The sequence below is a fragment of the Colletes latitarsis genome, chromosome 3 (genome assembly GCF_051014445.1).
Source record: "Colletes latitarsis isolate SP2378_abdomen chromosome 3, iyColLati1, whole genome shotgun sequence".
Classification (NCBI taxonomy): domain Eukaryota; kingdom Metazoa; phylum Arthropoda; class Insecta; order Hymenoptera; family Colletidae; genus Colletes; species Colletes latitarsis.
Genome location: NC_135136.1, coordinates 31,809,759 through 31,833,178, shown reverse-complemented (window position 1 = coordinate 31,833,178; position 23,420 = coordinate 31,809,759). Strand labels below are relative to the sequence as shown.

General features: G+C 35.2%; 1 protein-coding gene across 4 annotated transcripts in view; it reads left to right on the top strand.

Moving 5' to 3' along the window:
- The window catches only part of LOC143340368 (uncharacterized), a 226,670-nt gene that overhangs the window by 155,787 nt on the left and 47,463 nt on the right, over nucleotides 1-23,420 (top strand). For all 4 annotated transcript variants that reach the window (XM_076762227.1, XM_076762228.1, XM_076762230.1 and 1 more), the window contains one exon: nucleotides 13,027-13,068. The gene's annotated coding sequence lies outside the window, so the exon portion shown is untranslated. The remainder of the gene's footprint in view (nucleotides 1-13,026; nucleotides 13,069-23,420) is intronic.

Genomic DNA, 23,420 nt, shown 5'->3' with positions numbered 1-23,420 from the left:
TCACCAAAAATGATTTTAATCCACCCCTGGAACTCAAAATAATTTTTTTATAAAGATTTGAAAATTTTTAATTTTGCTGAAAAATTACACACATGCTCGAATTTTTTTCTCGAAAATGGTTAAGATTTGAAGGATACGTCTATCGACCAAAAATGATTGTAATTGACCCTCGAAACTAACAATAATTTTTTTAGAATGATCTGAAATATTTATCTCCGAAAAATTTCAGCAGAGCATTCTTATGGGGTTTTTCTCATTTTACAGGGCCAAGAAACCACTTTTTCTATATTCTTAGAATTTCTACATATTCTTCACCAAAATACGCGTTGTTTGTCGTTTGAAACATTAAAATCCTCCAATCCGTTCAGAAATTATGCCGTTTTAAAGATACGCATGAAATTTCAGTGAAACATGTCAATGGTATGGTCAGTCATTATATTTTCGATAAGCAATTTTTTTCTCGAAACTGTGTAAGATTTCGAAGGCATGTCTAATGACCAAAAATGATTGTAATAGACCCCCCTAGCTAAAAATAATTTTTTTAGAACGATTTGAAATTTTTTAATTTTGTCGAAAAATTTTAGCAGCTACCCCCTGTCGATTTTTCTTAAAAATTCGTTTTTCATTTTTAATAATTTTGTTTGACACCCTACAGAAAAGTTGTCTAATACTTTTTTGTAGGTACCCATGAACTCTACTCCAGAAAAAAGTTTCATTGAAATCTATTCACTACTGTAGAAGTTATGGCTGTTTGAAAATTGGACCATTTTTATGGGGTTTTTCTCACTTTACGGAATTAAGGGACAACTTTGCCAACATTTTTAGAATTTCTAAATATTCTTCACGAAAATTGCAATCCTTTTTAAATATGTTAAATACATAATAATATGACTAATTTTACTACAAACGTGATTCGTTTTTGTTGTTGTGCTCACTATATTTGGCCCGTAATGCGAACCACGAGCCTGATACTCGATATTATGAGACGAGGGGCTAAAAAGGACGACCGAAATGAAAATATTAAATATTGAAACTTTGATCTTCCCGATGCCGCTGGCGCATCTTGGTGCAACCGTGAATTCGTATTAAAAAAAAAATGGCAAGGTGCAACTTGTCCTTCGATAGATACGTATGAATTTTACGAGTACTCTGCCGTGAATCTGGTTCCATTTGTTACAGGCGTTTATTATGATTGCAATTCCAGTATCTGCACCTAAAATCTTATGACGCCGTAATTCGTATTATCATGCTCCTTTTGCGTCGTATGAAACGTTCGTTCTGTTAACGAGGGAACAAAGTTTTACAACATAACTTATCACGATGTTTACGCGTTTCGCACGGTACACTAAATTTAATACATTGCGAGTATGGAACTAAACTACATATGTTGCAAAAAGTCTCGAAAAAAACGTCTCGAAAACTCTCTGATGCCAATTTAAACGACACTTTACGCGTTTGTGGAACAGTGGAGTGCTTTTTTTCGATTGTGAATGTTCGACTTTAAGAGTTAAAGCAACCGTTCGAAGTTTTACCGCTCTGACGCCATTTTAGATACTATTCGGGATATAAAAAGAACCGTTCTTTTAGTTTAGAAGTCACACGTTGAAAACTGCACATAATATTAGTGCAACATCGTTGTAATTTTAAAAGCAGATATTAACATGCACGGAAAATATAATTTAGTTATTATAAAATATTTTAATTCGTATGGTATGCACAAGTGTATGTAAAAAGAAACTCTAGAAACTGGGTCAAGTTGTAGCTGTTTTTATGTAAGTATGCAAGAAAGAGTTGAATCTCGAAATGGAGAATTATGTTCTGATGATATGATTTTCCTTTTGTGTAATGACGCAGATGCAGTACGCAGTTGTATTTATTTTACAAACAGGACCATTGTTTGCATAAGCCAACATATTGTCCCAATTTAGCATACAAAGGTATTAAAGTATAACAACTGAAAACGTTACATTTTACGAGACTTTATTGCTCGCTTCTTTATACTTGTTACTATATTCTAAAGTCGTGTATTTGCATTCACTAAAAACATTCGTAAAATCGACGTAGCAATCGTACTTTGGAAAAGTCTGTTTATCGTTTTAGGAGATACTAGAAATGAACGTGTCGCCGTTAATAATTCATAAAAAAAAAAAAAAATGAGGGTGCTGTCGAGGCTTGAATTATGGCTGTCACATCCGCTCACGGAAACTTTCTCGATCGTACGACGATCTACATATCATTTTGTTTAGTAACTGGGGATAAGAAATGAATTTTATGCGACAATCCTCGATGAAAACAGTAATAAAACCATACGTATGACTGCATTCTCGAGACTCCAGGGGCGGTGAATTTCGAAATAACATTCCTGAGGTCACCGTTTAAAGCCCGTATTCCGTTGACTCGGGTACACGAAAGAGCAATTACTTAATTTCTTTCAAATCGGGGCCACCGACGTAATTAGCGCCGCGAGCCCTCCAGTTACCGTCGAAATAAAATGAAGGACTTATCGGGACACGTAAGCTCGAGCGGAGCGGCTGCAAAAATGCGAAATGGCCGCACCGGTCGAATGGCTATCGGGCATAAGCACGATGTTCTGCGTTTCGTCCGCAACTAACGTATGCAGGGCTTAATGATAGGATCGGGTCTACGTTAGAGCCTCGTTTGACACCGTACACTTTGCTTTGAAACTCCACTCTCCTCTGGAATAATCTCAAATACTCTGAGGCTACTCGACGTCCAGGCCTGGCCAACGCGTAATACCGCCGATAGCAATCCTTTTCATTCTTATCTCGTCGCGCTTGAACCAAAACTGCACGCGAAACGGTACAGTTCAACGTCTATCCTATCGACATTTTGATAATACGTGAGTGAGTAATTGAAGAGCACAGATTCATATCAAGCATTTAGGAAAGTGATTGTTTTGAAGACCTACGAAATTGAATTCATCAGAAATTAATAGTGAAATGTGACTCTCGTATTAAACTCTCTGACTGTAATTCCCAGGGAATCAGGGTGTTAGGTTAAAAAGCTATTCAAAAATTTCAAATCAATCACAGAAAAATTATTTTCGGTTGCGGGAGTCAATTACAATTATTTTTGGTGAATAGACATAACCCCGAAATCCTACACACTTTCGAGAAAAAAATTCATTACTGAAAATATAATGTCTGACCATAACTGTCTGGTTACCCTGAAAAAAAAATTTGAAATCATTCTAGAAAAATTATATTCGTTTCCGGGGGTCAATTACAATCATTTTTGGTCAATACACATACCCCCGAAATCCTACATACTTTCGAGAAAAAAATTCCTTACCGAAAATATACTGTGTGGCCGGAAATGTTTCTACAACTTTTTAAAGAAGCCTCAATCAACAAACTAGTATCCTTGATTTTCGTCTTATTTTGGCCTCTAGAATCTCCCACTAAAATTTTCCCCAGAGGTGGCTGAATGCCCTGTATATTACCAAGAATACAATGATCAGTAATCTCAAGAATAAGAATTGGACACAGGAAAACCGCTCACACATTCTATCCAAGAAATCGAACCATCTACTTTTCCACTGCCCGAAATAGAGAACCAACTGCAATCTCTTTAAGATCGAATCAGTTCTAAAAGACAACTTTCACAAGGAGGAAATAAACAAGTTTTCAAAGGAATCCAAACTTCTGTTCGAAATAGTGTAAAATAGTTTGGTCGTCCAAGCTTTTATATGCGGTCAGAAATAGTCGAACTCATTATCTATATATTTGTAGGTAAACAGTTATATACAAGTGTAGTTACAAGTATTTGAATTGAAATATTAACCCCGCAGTACACAATCTTCTAAAGGAAAATTACGTCAGAAATACAGAAATAACAATAATCGGTATGTTATTGTAAACTCTCCTTACACATATATTATTCGACCGAACATTCAAGTGAAACAATTCACATACTGTTTCCAGTTCTATTATGTCTACCTGCTATCGCATATCTAACTAAAATTATTGTTTTTACTATTATACAATAGACCAAACATAAACTTAACGATAAATATAATATACAACGATGTATGTTTCTATTATAATAACCTCATCGCATGCATTTGTACAGTTCCATTATTTTTAAATTATTATATTTCCTCCTAGGAAAGCTTTCAATTTTGTTTACAATTTTTATAGTTTCTAAAGACTACACAATTCGCATGAAACAAAGATATCGTTTATTCTCATTTGTCGAGCAATATAATTAAAATTTGGGGAAATTTGCTCAAACTAGGTGTGAAAAAAAGCCCCGAAATTAAAAGAGAAAACACTCAGAGACAGAATTACAAACTAACAGCTGATTCTTAACGAAGTAAAATGCAATTCTCGAATAACGGTCGAAGAAATTAAAAGAGAGCTTTAAATTGCTTATGGGTATTATTAAAGTGAAAAAACGTGTCTGTGAACTTATTCACAATTAGTCTCGTAATGGAACCAACTCCGTGTTTGACGGTAGTTTTAATATGGGTTGATTTAACCCTCAGAACACCACGCAGAACCCATTAGAAACTTCAGCCTCATTATTTCATTAATATCTCATCGACTTAATTGAATTAATGCTTGTCATTTTTACTCTGTTCTAACCTCTTCAATTCTATACATTCTATGACATTTTTCTAAATTATTTTGAATCGACTGAAATTAAATAATTTAGGAAGTTGATCGAAGATCCCTACATAGCAATCCACGCATTTAATCCTTTATAACGCAAATTATATTTGGCTTCTGAAACGGTTATACGATGTGAACGAATTGAAAGGTGAAGGGAAGAATACAAAAATTTCAACTTTTTCGAGCGATCCGTGTGTCTAAAAATCCTTTGTTCCGCAACGTTTGCACGAACGAAATCATCCTGGCTTCAATGGCAATATCCTTCCAGCGTGAAAAACTCACGGAAAAGCTAAATTCTCTGATACACTCGAAAGAGGCGAACGTCGAGCGAAAGAAGCATAAAATACAGGTTGTTTCATAATGTATAACGCCTGCTTCGATGTACAAGGAATATAAAGCAATGAAAAATAGTCATATAAACGTATGCTCTACTTGACCCTGTTTCCGAGTTATAGCCATTTTGCAGTATGTATAACTGCTTATCTTTCTGGAGAGCGCTAGAAACGGCCATTTTCGACTAACGCAAGCCCGGAATTGTCTCATAGAATTTCGTAATCCTTCAAAAACCTACTGTATAAATTAACCAAAGCATTCCAACGTTCTAAGTACTGAATAAACAATTAGTTTTGAGTGATCCGAAAACTACAAGTCCAGTGAATTTAAGTCTGGACAGCGAATTATGAGCTAATAAGTCTTACACGACTTCAAGAACTGTCTGAACGTAAAGTGAAACTTCCAATATTTTATTATTAATTCATTACACAGGAAATCGATGCAGGATTGACACTCTGATCACGAAAAAAGAGGTTATTATCCAATTATTCCCGTCGATTCATTTATAGCAACGACCAAAGATTTTTATTTATAAAGAGAGGAAGCACGAAAACTCGTCGTTCCAATTACCGAATTATTTTCTGTTTATTTCGTTAAATAAAATTATTGTCGTGTTTCGCGAATAACGTTTATTATTTCCTCTATAAACAGCTTCGCGAACTTTGTTTGAATCGACACGCCCGGGCGGAAAAACGAGAACGCTCGTTTTGTCTGCCCGCTTCAATTACTTCGCGATCGATTTGTTTTTAACTCTCGTCTGTAATCAAAATTTCAACGTTTCGATCAACCGTTGTTTAATCGTTATTTTAATTTTCGCCGCACCGAGCGTACCCGTTTCCCAGGGGTGAAACCCGCGACACCGAGATTTATTTCACTACCCATCGCGAACCCTTTCTCTCCGAATGCCAAAGACAACGAGAACCGATCGTTATTTATTTCAAACTGGTGAAAAATAAAAGTTTTATTTGCTTTATAATTTCGAGGAAGTTTAACGATATAATTAAATAAATTAGAGGCAACCATACCGCAAAAATGGTCAACATTTATATTTAAAAGAAAAAAAAAAGGAACCCTATGTTTTGTCCAATCATTATATTTACGTTTCATTTTTAATTATTTCATGCATTGAAAAATTACATACAGAATATTCGAGCACCCCTGGGAAAAATTTTAATGGGAGATTCTACAGGCCAAAATAAGACGAAAATCAAGGATACTAATTTGTTGATTGAGGCTTCGTTAAAAAGTTATAGAAACATTTCCGGCCACAGAGTATATTTTCGGTAAGGAATTTTTTTCTCGAAAGTATGTAGGATTTCGGGGGTATGTGTAATCACCAAAAATGATTGTAATTGACCCCCGGAACCGAAAATAATTTTTCCAGAACGATTTAAAATTTTTTAATTTCGCCAAAAAATTTAGGCACCTACCCCCTGTCAATTTTTCTTACAAATTCGTTTTTCATTTTTAATAATTTTGTTTGACGCCCTACAGAAAAATTGTCTAATACTTTTTTATAGCTACCCACGAGCTCTACTTTAGAAAAAAGTTTCATTAAAATCTATTCCTTATTGTAGAAGTTATAGCTGTTTGAAAATTGGACCATTTTTATAGGGTTTTTCTCATTTTGCGGGGTCAAAGATCAACTTTTCGAATATTTTTGGAATTTCTACATATTCTTCGTCTAAATACGCTTAGTTTGCTTTTTTAAAAATGAAAATCGTCCAATCCGTTCAAGAGTTATGTCATTTTAAAGATTCGCATGAAATTTCAGGGAAGCATTTCTGGCCTCATATTAGATTTTCAGTAAAGAATTTTTTTCTCGAAAGTACGTAGGATTTCGGGGGTATGTGTAATGACCAAAAATGCTTATAATTGGCCCCTGTAACTAAATATAATTTTTTTAGAACGATTTGAAATTTTTTAATTTTCTCGAAAAATTGCACATCTTCTCGAATTTTTTTCTCGAAAGTGCAAAGGATTTCGGGGGTATGTCTATTGACCAAAAATGATTGTAATTGACCCCCGTAACCGAAAATAATTTTTCCGTGAATGATATAAAATTTTTTAATAACTTTATAACGAAGTCTCAATCACCAAATTGATATTCTTGATTTTCGTCTTATTGTGGCCTCTAGAATGTTCCATTAAAATTTTTCCCTGGGTTGGCCAAACACCCTGTACATATCAGGATTTTTTTAATAAATAAAACAACTACTTTTATGTGTAAATAAATATTTAGAAATATAACAAAAAAGCACATAAATCATTAATCAAGTAAATTCTATATAAAATTGATAGTATCGTTAATAGAAAACATTTTATTTGTCGTGAAATTCATTTCTTGTCATAAGGAAAAATGTCTCTGTAAAATGAACATTTTGAAAAATGTTCCTCAATAATAACCGAGAACCTAATAAATAACTCTCACCCGCGACCAAACGTACTTAATCGTGTACATTTTATCAGAGGTTGTATTATTCTGATTACAAATGTAAAATAGCTCCGTTTGAAACGTAATAGTGAGACTTGTTCTCGGTCTCGAGAGTCGTTAAAACGTAAGCGTTTGTGGGTCGATATGTAAATGAATACTTTGCTGGTACGTTGTTTGAAACGCGAGAGAATTCTTTTATTTAAACATCGCGTTAATATCGCGAGCATCAAGCAGCTTACCTTCGATTACGGTTCAATTACAAGCTACTTGTTCGTAAATGACGTTTCTTTCGCATGCAAATTATTAATACGGTAGGAATTCGCCGTTAAACCGCGAATCTCCCAACCGGTTTCCAGCATTTTCCAGATACGATCGCGGAAATTCTTTTCACTAGATCACCGCGCGCTACGTTGAAAGAGGGTAGAACGAAGCAAAAAACGACGCGTCTAAATTGGAAGCCGCGTACAAAGGATCAGATGTGTACTCGAAACTCGAATTCTGTTTGAACGAGTCTCGATGTCTCGTGTGTATATTATACCCAGTGACAGGAAATCGACTGACTGCGTCTGACGCGTGCTTACAGTTTCAATCTGAAGTCACGTTTGAACTTTGCCCGTGCATTCGCTGTACCATAGAACTTCGTCGAGCGTTTCGTTTCAAGTTCGCGTCGAACGTTCCATGATATTCAACGAAACCGCGAAAATTATTCATAATTTTATTTGCTCGAAACTAAAGGCACGTATTTCGTAATTCTTCGCGCGGTACGATTTGTTTATTTTCTCAGGCACCACAGATCGTGAATAATTTACGAAACAGCGAGAAACCGAATCCAATCTGTTGGGTTTTTATACATATGCAGAAGCCAGCGTTTTTTTCCAAACATCGAGCTTTTTTCTCGTGTTCTGGTACGAACTGTCCGACGAAAAGAGTGAACTAGATACAGTAATCCCCATCTTTCTTTTTTATTTTCGTATTGTTTTGTTCTTCTTAAAATAAAAATACGAGGAACCTAACGATGTATTTATAATACTAACTATAATAATAATAACTGTTAGAAAAATGTAGTCTTACAAATTGTAATAATCTTTGAACCGTTCATTATTTTCAGTTGATTTGAAAACTATGAAAAATTTGTTTAAAATACTTTCTTGTACCTGAACAATTTTCAAGACAAGATAAAGTAAATTGGAGGACAGTTTCATCCCTTGAAATTACCGTTTTGATACAATATTTTAGTTTGAAATTAATATTTAATTACAAATATCGAATGAGATAGTTCCCATAAAAATAGAATTAATTTCGTCAGTGTTATTTCCTTCGAGGATATCTTTTTTTTTATTTTCGTATTATTTCATTCTTCATAAAATAAAAATACGAAGAACCTAATGATGTATTTATAATACTAACTATAATAATAATAACTGTTAGAAAAATGTAGTCTTACAAATTGTAATAATCTTTGAACCGTTCATTATTTTCAGTTGATTTGAAAACTATGAAAAATTTGTTTAAAATACTTTCTTGTACCTGAACAATTTTCAAGACAAGATAAAGTAAATTGGAGGACAGTTTCATCCCTTGAAATTACCGTTTTGATACAATATTTTAGTTTGAAATTAATATTTAATTACAAATATCGAATGAGATAGTTCCCATAAAACTGGAATTAATTGTCAGTGTTATCTCCTTCGAGGAAATCTTTTTTTTTTATTATTTTCGTATTGTTTCGTTCTTCATAAAATAAAAATACAAAGAATCTAATGATGTATGTATAATACTAACTATAATAATAACTGTTAAAGAAATATAGTCTTACAATTTGTAATAATCTTTGAACCGTTCATTATTTTCAGTTGATTTGAAAAATATGAAAAATTTGTTTAAAATAGTTTCTTGTACCTTAATAATTTTCGAGATAAGATAAAGTAATTTGGAGGACAGTTTCATCCCTTAAAATTACCGTCTTGATATAATATTTTAGTTCGAAATTAATATTTAATTACTAATATCGAATGAGATAGTTCCCATAAAACTGAAATTAATTGTCAGTGTTATTTCCTTCGAGGGTGATAGACGCATAACGCTTTTTTAAATAAAGTGGTGTACGGTGACAGAACGCTGAGGGAGACGCGTTACGATCGCGTACTTTATCTTCGAAGCATCGTGCCATTTTTAGGGTAGTGGAGCTCATAAATGTTTGCGTTTATCACGAGGATGGTAAACGAGGTTAAGCCTCGCAACGATATTTCACGAAGCTCGTTGCTCGTATGTGAGCCAGGGTTGTTAGCGTGAAACCATTTCAACCGCGAAATCCATCCTCGCCTTTGATGGCATGCAATTGATCGCGCTTTTTCCTATTTCGTACATCGAGCAAATTAGGCGAGTGACTTCTCTCGATTCTCTGTCGCGGTATCGAATTAAACGGACAAACGAAACGCCTTGGAGTCGAAAGATCCTATTAAGACGATCGAAATAACGCTAAAATCAAATTTGAATCAGCAGAGTAGCTCCAAAGTGGAAAAATAGCTACTTTTAGATTGTAGAGAATTGTAAACTACAGAAATTAAAATCTGAATCCACTTCAAATTAATTCCCTTTAACATTTCAATTTACAGTCGAAGCAACAAAGCATATGAATTCTTAAACCGAAATCCAATTTCGAAGAACACCGTTGAAACGTTCCGTCTTAAAAAATTAATTCCGAAATGCCAGAATACAGCTACAGTAACCCCTCGAGTTCTGAATGGAACGTGTCGTAATTACTCGAACGCTCGAACAGGAAATAGCAAAAGCCTCCTTCCCATTGTCCAGAACGTACAGGGAGTATAGTAAACTTTTGATCGGTGGCGTGGTTCCGTGTCGGGTCTGAATTAAGGCGCGGGGAATAGCTCAGACGGGTGTATCAAACAATACGCGAAGCATTCGTTTCCTTTCTCAAGCGTGTAACTCGCCCCTGCTGGGGAAAATGTATACTGCTGAATGAATTAGGCGAGATAATGACTCGTATAAATCCCGCGAACATTTATACCGTATCGCTTTCTCCCGTAACTTACTCGGGATCCTGCATTTTATACGACGCCTGGGGGTATCTGTATAAATAATTACCGCAAAACACGGCTGCTGCGTAACACCGGAAATTTAGTATAACGGCGTTGCCGCCCGCCGCCCGTTCAACGTGGATTCGTTCGACGTTTTTGCGCCAGCCTCCGCCGCGGAATCGTCCGCTGGCATATTATTTGCGATTTTCAATTAAACTCCGGCCAGCCGCAAGAAACGTCGGCGGGAAAGTAACTCGAGCGGGGAAAAAAGTAATTGCAACAAGCGTCTGCTCGGCGAACGGGTGAACACGAAACAACGGTATTATTACATCTTTTTCCACCGCGATATCACGCGTTTATCATCGATTAGTATCGATAAATACAGACTACTAACGACAATCCTCTTTGTAGAATGATTTTAGGTGTCAAAATGACGAAACTGCGCCTTGAAACATTTTTAGAAATCATAGTTGCGGACAAAATTAAGTGGACAGATAGGGAAAATAGGTACGAATTAAATTTAATCGAAGTACTATATGTTGGGGGATTAAATGAAGCCACTTACATTTCACAAATAACTCGATGTATATTTAGATATATATATATAAACATAAAGCCAACAAAATCAGTACATGCGACTAAACATGACCAAATGACACCGACAGACAAGTGCGACCATTGAGATAGCGCTGTAGTGGGAATAAGCAAACCTCTTTCACTATAACTATTATGCACTTAAGTTTTATACATTATACAGGGTGTTCGAGCATCCCTGGAAAAAATTTTAATGGGAGATTCTAGAGGCCAAAATAATACGAAAATCAAAGAAACTAATTTGTTGATTGAAGCTTCGTTAAAAAGTTATAGAAACATTTCCGACAATATCGTATATTTTTGGTAAAGAATTTTTTTCTCGAAAGTACGCAGAATTTCGGGGGTATGTTTATTGACCAGAAATGATTGTAATTGACACCCTCAACCGAAAATAATTTTCTCAGAACAATTTGAAATTGTTTAATTTTGTCGGAAAATTTCTCCACCTTCCCGAATTTTTTTCTCGAAACTGCAGAGGATTTCTGGGGTATGTATATTCACCAAAAATGATTGCAATTGACCGCCGTAACTGAAAATAATTTTTTTAGAACGATTTGAAATTTTTTTTTCGTCGAAAAATTTCAGGGGAATAGGTGTACATCTGGTCAGACATCATATTTTCAGAAATTAATTTTTTTCTCAAAAGTGAGTAGGAATTCGTGGGTATGTTTGTTCATCAAAAATGATTGTAATTCACCCCTGCAACTAAAAATAATTTTTTTAGAACGATTTGAAATTTTTTAATTTTGTCGAAAAATTTCACACTTACTCGAATTTTTTTCTCGTATGTGGTTAGGATTTCGGGGGTATGTCTATTCACCAAAAATGATTTTAATTGACCCCCGCAGCCGAAAATAATTTTTTTAGAACGATTTGAAATTTTTTTTTTTCACCGAAAAATTTAGGCACCTACCCCCTGTCGATTTTTCTTAAAAATTCCTTTTTCATTTTTAGTAATTTTGTTTGACGCCCTATAGAAAAATTGTCTAATACTTTTTTGTAGGTACCCATGAGCTCTACTTCAGAAAAAAGTTTCGTTGAAATATATTCACAATTGTAGGAGTTATGGCTGTTTGAAAATTGGACCATTTTTATGGGGTTTTTCTCATTTTGCGGGGTCAAGGACCAACTTTTCGAATATTTTTGTAATTTGTACATATTCTCCACCAAAATACGAGTAGTTTGCTTTTTTAAACATTAAAATCGTCCAATCCGTTCAGAAGTTATGACGTTTTAAAGATTCGCATGAAAATTCGGGCAGACATTTCTGGCCTGAAATTATATTTTCGGTATGGAATTTTTTTCTCGAAACTGAGTAGGATTTCGGGGGTATGTCTATTGACCAAAAATGCTTACAATTGACCCCTGCAACCAAAAATAATTTTTTTAAAACGATTTGAAATTTTTTAATTTTGTGGAAAAATTTCACACCTACTCGAATTTTTTTCTCTGCATTGTATCATGTTACAATTATTGCAGCAAAGGGTTGTCATAGTAAATATTGATTTTATATTTTTACATATTTTATTATCTGTCCACTTATTTTTGTCCCTCTGTAATTAATCAAAATTTTCTTTAAGTATATCTTATTTCAACGTAAATGTAAATATTAATTTCAGTTATACGTTAAATAATCTATGTAACCATAAAAGTATATAATATATAAAACTTAAGTGCATAATAGTTATACTGCTTTGGTTAAATTTCATTTATATTTATGTCCTTTACCTGTCCACTTAATTCTGTTCGTAACTGTATATTGTACGAGTTTCGTAATCAAAATGGTTTTTTAACGCTTTTTAACCCTCGTCAGCCCTCTACTAGTGTAACATAACTTATTTTTTCTTTATGTAAAAATATAGAATGTTCAATTTTAGATAAGTAAAAGTTATATTTGAGAATTGTCTCGTTTCTCTAGTGGTACGGATAATAGACACTCTACACTTTGATAAATTACCTGTAGAAAATCAACTAACCGAATTCTTGATTTTAGGGAAGCCTACTATCGGAAGGACTGATTCTTGGAAGGGGCGAGGTAAGTCTGTCTTTTTATTTATTTTTTACCTACTCTTGAAATGCTTGAATTTGAAGCAAAACAGAAATATGACATAATAAGTACATTAAAACGCGCTGAAATCGTAAGAAAATTCGTAGTTTATCAATGTGAATGTTGCAAAATGAATATTCAGTATCGAAGGAACCAGCGTGTGCTTCAGTATGTTCGGATTACATTGGCTCTATTGTAATTTACGTTCCTAATGTCTCTACGCGATTCGAGCTGTCTAAAGTGGGGCTGTCGATATTAATTTCGGTTTAAGTACGTCTCTCAAAATCGGGACAAGTGAAGGACGATCCTATCTACGGCAGTGTTAATTAAGTCGTGGCACTTCGAACGCTCTGTGATACGTGTGATTTGTAATGGTACTCGTCGTTTATGAGAGCATATCCAGGAACACCTGCATTTCCGCTAATGAAGTTGCGCAAGTCCCATACATCGCACAATCGTCGATTAATCGACAGACGTACGCAGTCGTTCCTCTATGCTGCTATCAGTCGCTAACGAATCAAAATTCGATTTTCGAATTATCCGTTTCAGTATTTATTAATATCTCATCGACGCGATTTCACCGTGAAAATACGTTACTCGTTCGATGTTCGAATAATTTCGCGTGAAAATGTAATTGTCGATAAGTCGATTAAAAAGACACGTCAAATAAATACGAGACAAGAAACCGGTAGCATACAGCAAACAAAATAGCAAGCGTAAAAGTAGAATCGTTGTGGGCAACATAATTAAAAGTAGAAAAACAAATGAATGGGAGTCAGGTAACGGTACCATTAATTAGTAAATAAAATATCGGGTGCCGTTCTGCTCGAGAACAACCGAGTTGGATTTTATATTAATTAAAGTGGCGCGCGTTATTGATGCGATTTGGCCATGCAAGAAAATTTAATTTAACAATCGACGATGATATTCCGTTACTCGATAGTACGTTCTGGCACAGAAGTAATTACTTACGCTCTGTAATGCATAAATTTGAATGTTCGCGACGGTTACAATCACGCAATTGTACGGACTGAGTTAAATTGCCTTTTGTTTCAAGAAAACACCTCGTAAAGTAATTAACACTGGAGAAACCAGACAGATGATGCTCTATTTGCTGTTACGTACTGTAAAAATTCAGGGCGCTAAAATGTCGTGGTAAATTATTAAGGTAAGGATCTTAGTAATTTTTTTAACTATGCTAATTTAACTTCATCAGTTTCTTCATATTTCACGTCATGTAACGGTGCAACTTTGTCAACTTGGTTTCCTCGTACGATACATGCATTTCTGTGTAAACCATTATTAATAATTGCCAAATATCTTCAGACAGTACCTAATTATAAAATTTTTGTAACCATAAACTAATCATGCTCATGTTAATCAGAATGATCGAATTCTTAAATGATTTCGTAGCTTTAAAGATTATGAATACATATATGGTCGTCCCATAAGTTGGTGTCGACTTTTGTAGAAAACGAATAAACATTATTTTTTTTTTCTTAACTTTCTATATTATGATTTCATGGTCAGTTTAATATTTAGTAAAGTCTAAGTTTAACATAATATATAACACGTAAGCAACATTTTCTTTACTTTGGAAATTGAATAAAATCTAACTGGAAGTTATTTAACAACTAAATTTCAAAATAAACATCAAAGATAGTATAAATAATAATAGTTGATATACTCGTTAGATAGAGGATGAAGAGCCCTTTAAAATGAAATTTGTTTCAAGTCGATTAAGTGGTTAGTTTCGGAGATATGGGAGTTCTAAGCGTTTATTTACTTTTCATTGTTTATGTCGCGAGGTCATTGACCTCGTAGTAAATAGTAAACTATGTTACTAGGTCACTCAGTCATTCCGTCACGTGCGAGAAAATTACCCCTTTACATAAACTACGATATCTTCAAAACGAAAAGTCAAATCGACATAAAACGAAAATCATTTTAAAGGAGAAGCTTTACCGCTTGTAATAGTGTCTCAATTATGGATAAAAGACGAGCAGTTTTGGTACTGCACGCGTCTAAAGTTTTAGTAATTTTAATACGCGTTAATACACTTTTCTAAAACGGAGATTGAGAAGCAGTGGAATTTAAAAAATTACCCCTTCATTTAAATTACGATATCTTCAAAACGAAAAGTCAAATCGACAGAAAACAAAAATCATTTTAAAGGAGGAGCTTTTTTCCCCCTTGTGATTTTTTTTTTTTTTTTGCAGGCTATTGAAGTACGATTAATTCCGGGTTTTGTGGATATAGTTACTATATATTTAACTATATTTACGAATTTTTGCCACGCATAATATCTATTGATTACGCAGTTTTTGTTGATCAACGAACAACCAGTTTTTACGTACAGCACCAGACTACGTAGATAATATTTTGCGGACAAGTTATCCGAAATCCAAAAACTAAAGATATTCGTAATATAGATAAGTTTGGTTATATCATGAACAAAGATATTTACAAAAAAAACGAAAAATGGCACAATAATAATTATTTTACCAAAAGGTACTGAATATTTTCATATATTCGGGTGCTTTTTGTTAATAACAAAAAAAGTACTGTATATATCGCAGTTATCTTAGTTCATATTATAGAGAGACTAGTTCCAAAAATACTGTATAAATTTGATGTTGATATCTTGAATAGTTTTCATGTTACTGTCTACACAGTATCGAAAAATGTAGTTTCGAGAAAAACAGCTTTAAAATTCTACGTCCAGTTTTTACATCTGCGCGTGGTACATTTCAGCAGGCTATAGCTTCGATAGTTTTCCGAATTTCAATTTAATTTAAGATTACATACTAAAAGAAAACGCAAAAAAAATTCAATTTTGTTAATCTGAAAAGATAGAAAGGCCCCTTATCTTGGTATTCTTATAAAATGAATCACCTAAAGTCGAAGGTCACGAACTTACGGGATGATCAGTAACCAAGACTAGAAATCGTCTCTCTTCCGGGTTCGAATAAGCAGACTTCTCCTCAATTCTGTCGGATAACCTAATATCCTGGAGCTCAACGACGATTCCCGCACGTAACGTGGAACAACGTCGAGGATATGATTTCACCGTTTCACCTGAGAGCGTCGAGAGGGAAAAAACGCGTGGGTGGATCCGATCTGGCTTTCTTTCGAGCGAAAATTTCGTTCATCGACTACTACGCGCCTCCTGGAACTCTCGACCCGTGACGTTCCTTCGCCCAAATCCCCTCCGGGTAATCCGGGATGGATTCGAGCGATCACGATCAGGATTCCGTGGCCGTGTCGCGTTATACGCGGCTAGAAGGTCTTGCAGGACGACTAGGAACTTGGCGTGTCGTGTGAGTCGGCGATCAATATTACGCAGACCGTGCTGGAACGGCGAAGCGAACACCGTGCAACCAACAGGTGAAGTCACATCGTGGAAGAACCGCCGCTACGAGGCCAAGGGGAGAATATAAAATTACCTTGCCCGGATAGAAAGCCGCGTAGCCGAGTCAGCTCGCCACGGGTGGAGCACTTAATGGACTATCCAACCTCCGGTGTTCTCATAGCTTTCGGTATTCTTTCGAGGCTCGAGCTTCCGGCGCCACGGCGTGCCAACGACGCACTTAACAGTCACGGAACTAATTCTTTCCTCCCCCTTTTTTCCTCCTTTTTCTTCGCGAGTCACGAAACTCGGTGACGTCGGATAAGCTTTGGAGTTTTGGAGTTTTTGGAGCTTTCTTCCGCGATGGAAAAGAACGTTAATCGATAATCCCAGGGCAGTCGTTTGGATCAGAAAGTGGTCTCTTTCGTTAACTCCATTTTTCAAACAGATTTTTTTAATTAAGCTTTGGGGACTTCCTCTTCTTATCCGACCCCTACCTTCCGCGATGGAAGAGAATCGAAAGAGAACGTTCTTCGATCGATAATCCCAGGGCAGTCGTTTGGATCAGAAAGTGGTTTCTTTCGTTAACTCCATTTTTTAAAAAGATTTTTTTAATTAAGCTTTGGGGACTTCCTCTTCTTATTCGACCCCTAGCTTCCCTATCGATCCCTTCCGCGATAAAAGAGAATTGAAAGAGAACGTTCTAAAGATCGATGATCCCAAAGTAGTCGTTTGGATCAGAAAGTGGTCTCTTTTGTTAACTCCATTTTTCAAGATTTTTTTAATTACGGCTGCATTAGGAGATTTTTAAAAGGACACTGCATTAGGTCTTGGTCTATGACTATCTTTCTCTTTAAAAGCTTTTAACTTTCGTTCCATTGCAATTGTACTTTGTAGTCAAAACATTAGTAATATCGTGCGATAATTTCTTTCCAAAATCACGTGTAACGAACCAAAACTCTACTTTAATACTGTATGAATTAACAGTTAAGAGGAATGGTTTCTAAAGAGGATTTTATTACTGATGACACGACTGCGCCCTTAGAATATTAACTCTGGAGGCGCAGTCGTGTCTCGAATAAATTACGTAACTCTTACCGAGAGACTGAAGTAAAAATATAGAAATTAACTATATTTACACTATTCTTACTAAGTAGTGAAACGGTGATATTAATACAATTTTGTATTAATATGACTTGTTAAATATCAAAACGTTTTAAATCCATATTTTTAGACGTACATACCTAAAGCACACTTTATGTCATAAATATATCAAATTAATTTCACAAAAATGACTTATTTCATTGATTGTGCATAACGATAACATTTCTATTCTTCGGTTCAACGACCAAATTGCATTCTGTCCGTTCCCATCCACATACCATTATAACTTTGACCAACCATGCTGACCAATATGCGCGATATTATTTCGCAAAATCGTTTGATTGATCGGGTAAAACTTCTCCACAGGGTTTCGAGGTTTAATGCATTCATAATGCGCGCACCGGATCCCCTGGCAGTTCTAATCACTGGCATTCTGTTCGGTTCCTGCGTCGTTCATTAAGTCCCTCAGTCGTTATAACTGCTCTAATGAATACCATATTCAGGGCACGAAACTGAATTAGGAATTGAAACTCCTACGTTCAGGCCCGCAATTATCAATTTACATACGTTCGCTTGTTCTTCTCGATGTGTACCGTTCGCTTTTGTACGGTTCGTGGGCGAATTCTTGAGGGGCATGAACAACGAGTTCAATTACGAATTGTTTCATCGATCCGAGACCCCGGAAGGCAGACTATACGTACGTCTAATAGAACGACGCATTCCGAGGTAATGGGAACGTCTAGCGCAAGTGTCGGTTCGCACGAGGAAAGTGCCCTAAAAACCAACGCGTCTTCTTCATTTCTTTTCCTCGCATTAACATCTAAATTGACCTCTCTATAAACTCGAACCACCGAGGCACTAAGGATTCTATCTTCAGACCCGACGCGCAGTCGGCCATTTTCCCTCCATGAACGGAAAATAAAAATATCCACGTAACGAAAAGTCATTCAATCTTTTTACCATACGTCAACTTGGAACACGAACGATTTCGAGATGTTCGATTAAGATTAGAACTACCAAAGCAGACAAAATGATCCATTCATGATTTCTAATAAAACTTGAATTTCTAAAAATTTACACTTAAAATAAACACTTATTTCCATTTGCATTATTTATTTCTTCGATACAAATAAATACACTGTCAGTGGTCCTAGTGTTAAAAGGAAGGAAGATTAAAATCAGCAGTTTTTCTCACATTTTTATATCCTTCACGCTTTGTGTGTTGCATTTATTTTCTTTTTGGATCACGAGATCAGCAGATTACCTTTTTACCTAAAATCCAAGAACAAGAATTCTAGTTTCTCTGCACACGTTTGTAAGAACAGGAAAATTTACAGAAATAGCTTGGTTTCAGACCAAAAAGAAAAAGCGTGGAGTTTCCAGTTCGCATTTTGATCGAACAAGAAAGTTCTCGGATCACGACTTTGAAACCCTAATTGAGAATGGCAAGTGCAAGCTCAGATATTGACCGAGAAGAAAAATTTTCAGATTCCGAATTGGACGTCCGACCAGGAAGAAAGATAACTTGGGTTCTGATTCGCATTCCGAAGCGGGAACAGTGACATAAGGAAATCTTACCATTTTTTCCCACGTCTTACGATCGCAAGTTTGTAATTTTCTTTCGAGTTTTGAAAAGCATCTATTTCTTTTTTGGCCTTCACCTTAATTAAATATCCATTTCTGTCTGGTCTAATTGGTTTTTCTGAGGATGACTACTGCCTTGATTGCATTTCCAAGATTATACAGAATGTTCAGCCACACCTGGGAAAAATTTTAATGGGAAATTCTAGAGGTCAAAATAAGACGAAAATCAAGAATACTAATTTGTTGATGGAGGCTTCGTTAAAAAGTTATAGACATTTCTGGCCACACAGTATATTTTCTGTAAAGAATTTTTTTCTCGAAAATGCGTAAGATTTCGAGGGTATGTGTATTCACCAAAAATGATTGTAATTGACCCCTACAACCAAAAATAATTTTTCCGTGTCTGATTTGAAATTTTTTAATAACTTTTTAACGAAGCCTCAATCAACAAATTGATATTCTTAATTTTCGTCTTATTTTGGCCTCTAGAATCTCCCATTAAAATTTTTCCCAGGAGTGGCCTAACAACCTGTATACATTACTAAATTAAAAAAGTCTCCACGAATCTTCTTTTCCAAACCCAATACTTTTATTACAACAGTATAAATGAAACGTGTCATTTCTATTTTTGAAGAATCCCATTAACGAAATACATGGACAACGAAAAAATAAATGGCGGAAAATACTGGTGCGCTGTCCGAAGACGACAGGTGACATTACGGTCAGCGCTGGTTGTCTTTTCTCTTCGTTAGCATTTGAATCCGAAATCCTCTCAGAGCTGTCGTCCTGAGCTAGGTGCACCATTAGTTGAAACCAGGAATAGTTTGCTTGACTCAATCTATTTTTCCGTGGGACAGAAAAGCTGACGGGAGCCTCCGTCCTCTCTTTCGTTTCTCGTGACACGCATTCGTGACTTCTATAGTCGACGCGTTGCTGAAGGGAAGCTTGCTTCTGCAGATGAAAGAGACTCCCATCCATTTTCGCTGATTACTATTGCCGTTACTCGGAAAACTTGCACCGAAATTCACACAACTTCTTATCGTTTGATTTCTTTCCCCTACCAAGGCTATTAATTTGTTTAAACGATTAATAGAAACCTTTTCCTGTACTAATTCGCCTATCCTCATATTAAGTTTAATTTTATGTAAAATAGTAACGAACTTACATGTTTCTGAAATAATTTAAACTATGCCTGTTCAGCTATTTTACGAAATTCACACAACTTCTTATCGTTTGATTTCTTTCCCCTACCAAGGCTATTAATTTGTTTAAACGATTAATAGAAATCCTTTCCTCTACTTATTCGCCTATCCTCATATTAAGTTTAATTTGATGTAAAATAGTAACGAACTTACATGTTTCTGAAATAATTTAAACTACGCCTGTTCAGCTATTTTTATAGAGTGAAAATTTAATGAGACTGTGATAATTTTAGTTCAGAGTTTATTTAAAACACTTATCAATATCGCCAATAATTTCGAAATTTGCACGGATCGAATGAAATGGCGGATGCTGGTGCGTGCCATGCTCGTAATACGAATGAAATAATATTTCTCTCGCGTAACATTAAATATTCACACAACATCGATCTACGTCCAATACGCTCGAGCGAATATCTCTTTTCAACAAATTCTGGTTTCCTTGTGTCTGTTTTTCGTTGTTTGAATAAAACTCGCTATAATGCTGAGAATATTATTTTAACGGAGCGCGCAAGGGTTATAAGTTTTGCAATTCAAACGACTGTTTACATTCCAATGAATAACTTTATTCAATTTCAATTACGTCGGAGAATTAATTTCAGTTTTTAGAAAAATGTTCGAGACATGTTGTATCCTCGATATACGAAATATTTCTTTTTTTTTTTTATAAATAAACGGTATCCTCTTACTTATTTTCGTAGATGATAATTGCTTTCTTTGATAATGTACACGCGATTCCTTGCGACTCGAAAAATGTTTTTGAAAATATTTTTCACTGTCCTGAAACAATTTTACGCCCGCGGTCCGCAGCATTGTAGCAAACTGCAAATGGGTTTGACATGCCTGGCCTAGTTTGTTAAGATTGACCATTATGACAACGATTCGTGAGCACGCGAATCGAAACGGGACGCGAGCACGCGGAAAACAGAAAACATGTTGGAGTTATTGAAATAATCGTTGAAACTATTTTTACTCGTTTTATCTTGGAACGACCTAGTCGAACCAATTTACTGGAAAAGATATACATTTTTCAGAGGAAATTCGCAAATTCGCGAAACCCTTAGACGCTGTGAAACTGAAACATTGCTTGACCGTGTTGTTGTTTCGCGGAGAAAACTGTGAACGCGATCTGCAATTTTACGGAACGATTATTGTAGATCCTGCGGCGTTACAATTTTTCGCTGCAATAAGACCAACAACGAAAATGGAGAAAAAGGAAGGGTGGAAATATAGCGATCTATATGGCCGATATTCGGTGCTATATAAACGTATACACGTGCACGTGTGTATATATATTATAAGAGCACAGCAAAGCAGCGAGGCGAAATACATTCAACTCTTCCGATGCGGGGAAAATGTCCGAAATTTTTCAGATTTTCACGAAAATGGAACGGCCCGGTAGTTCCCGACTTCTAAGGGTGCAATCATGCAACCTTGATAAGCTGCTCTCGCTCTGATAAAGAGCGAAGAGGATGAAAGCGTTCACATTGTGAACGCGAAGCTGGCTTTGACAACGACATTTCTTGTGAATGGTGATTCATTTTTAACGACGTTTACGTGGTACATTAAATTATACTTCAACGTGCATATGAACCAGCTTATTTTTTGATATTTCAATATTTTTTTTTAAGAAAAATTCACGTTTTAAAATCACCCTAATCATATATCATTCTTAAAATAAAATGTTAATTAATGATTGGATTTCAAATAATTATTAGGTCTTATTTTTTTAAGAAAAGTTCACGTTTTAAAATCACTCTAATCACGTTTTCATTCTTGAACAAAAAATATTAATTGATGATTGAATTTGAAATAATTATTAGGTCTTATTTTTTTAAGAAAAGTTCACATTTTAAATTTACTTTAATCACGTTCTCATTCTTAAACGAAAAATGTTAATTGACGATTGGATTTCAAATAATTATTAGGTCTTATTTTATTAAGAAAAATTCACGTTTTAAAATCACGTTTAATTCTTGAACAAAAAATGTTAATTAATGATTGGATGTCAAATAATTATTAGGTCTTATTTTAATTGTTAAATATACGTCCAAAAGGCTGTTATTGCTGTTGAATTGTATTCATGGACGGGCATTTAAAACGTCTATAATCATATTTTGCGAACTTGTCGATTTGATCTGCGATTTGATCTTTAAATACGCTTTTATTAAATCGCATTTGGTAACGAAACAGAGCAGCCACGTGTTGAACGTACCAAGATATATTATTCTCGGTACAGGAACTGAACATTCTCATTCGACCTGTGTACGTTCGATTATTGCATGGCGCGACTTTTAAGATCTCCCAACGGACGAAGGGAATATCCAATAAAGCTTCTGTACACGTCCTTTTTTCAATTCGAATCGTTGCGACAGTCTTCGCGGAAACAGAGTTGAGATTTAAGGTGAAATTGAAGGAATTTCCAGAATGAATTTTTGCACTTAAGAGGGAAACTAGATAAGCATATGGAAAAAGTATTTTCGATTCAAAAATGAAAAAGAAATCGTGGTCGAGGAAATTGTTCCTTCCTTGGAGTACCTTTCTGTTTTCCATAAATTCTACTATAAATGATCGACGGTTTTAAATGACAATGGAAAATTGCAACATGAAATAGCACTTTCTATATACACAGAATTGTACTCTAAATACAATGATCGATAAATACATAGAAAATCTGGAATAATAAAGGTTTATGGTAACCTTCTCTATCAAAATTGTAAATCTTGTAAACCCGAAATTAATCTTTAGTAAACTTTCAGCGCCAAGTAATCAAAATTCAAATAATTATTGATACTCAAGGAATTAAAATTCAACTCGTACAAAAGTATTTTTCTTGATGGTTCTCCTTTTATTTTCATTTGAACATCGCTCGAAGTTCGAAAGAACTTTTACGTCCAATGTGTTGCCAACAAATATCGTGCCAGTAGCTTTCAAATATTTCGAGAAATTTTCGCGCTGTAACAACTAGGTCGAGTGGTCGCTAATCAAAACTTTCTCCAATTAAAACAGATTGCAACTATAGAACAGGCGTCCAATAAATCAGAGCACATTCTGAAGCACCTTTCAAACGCGCGTACACAATACCACAGTGATAACAAAAAAAG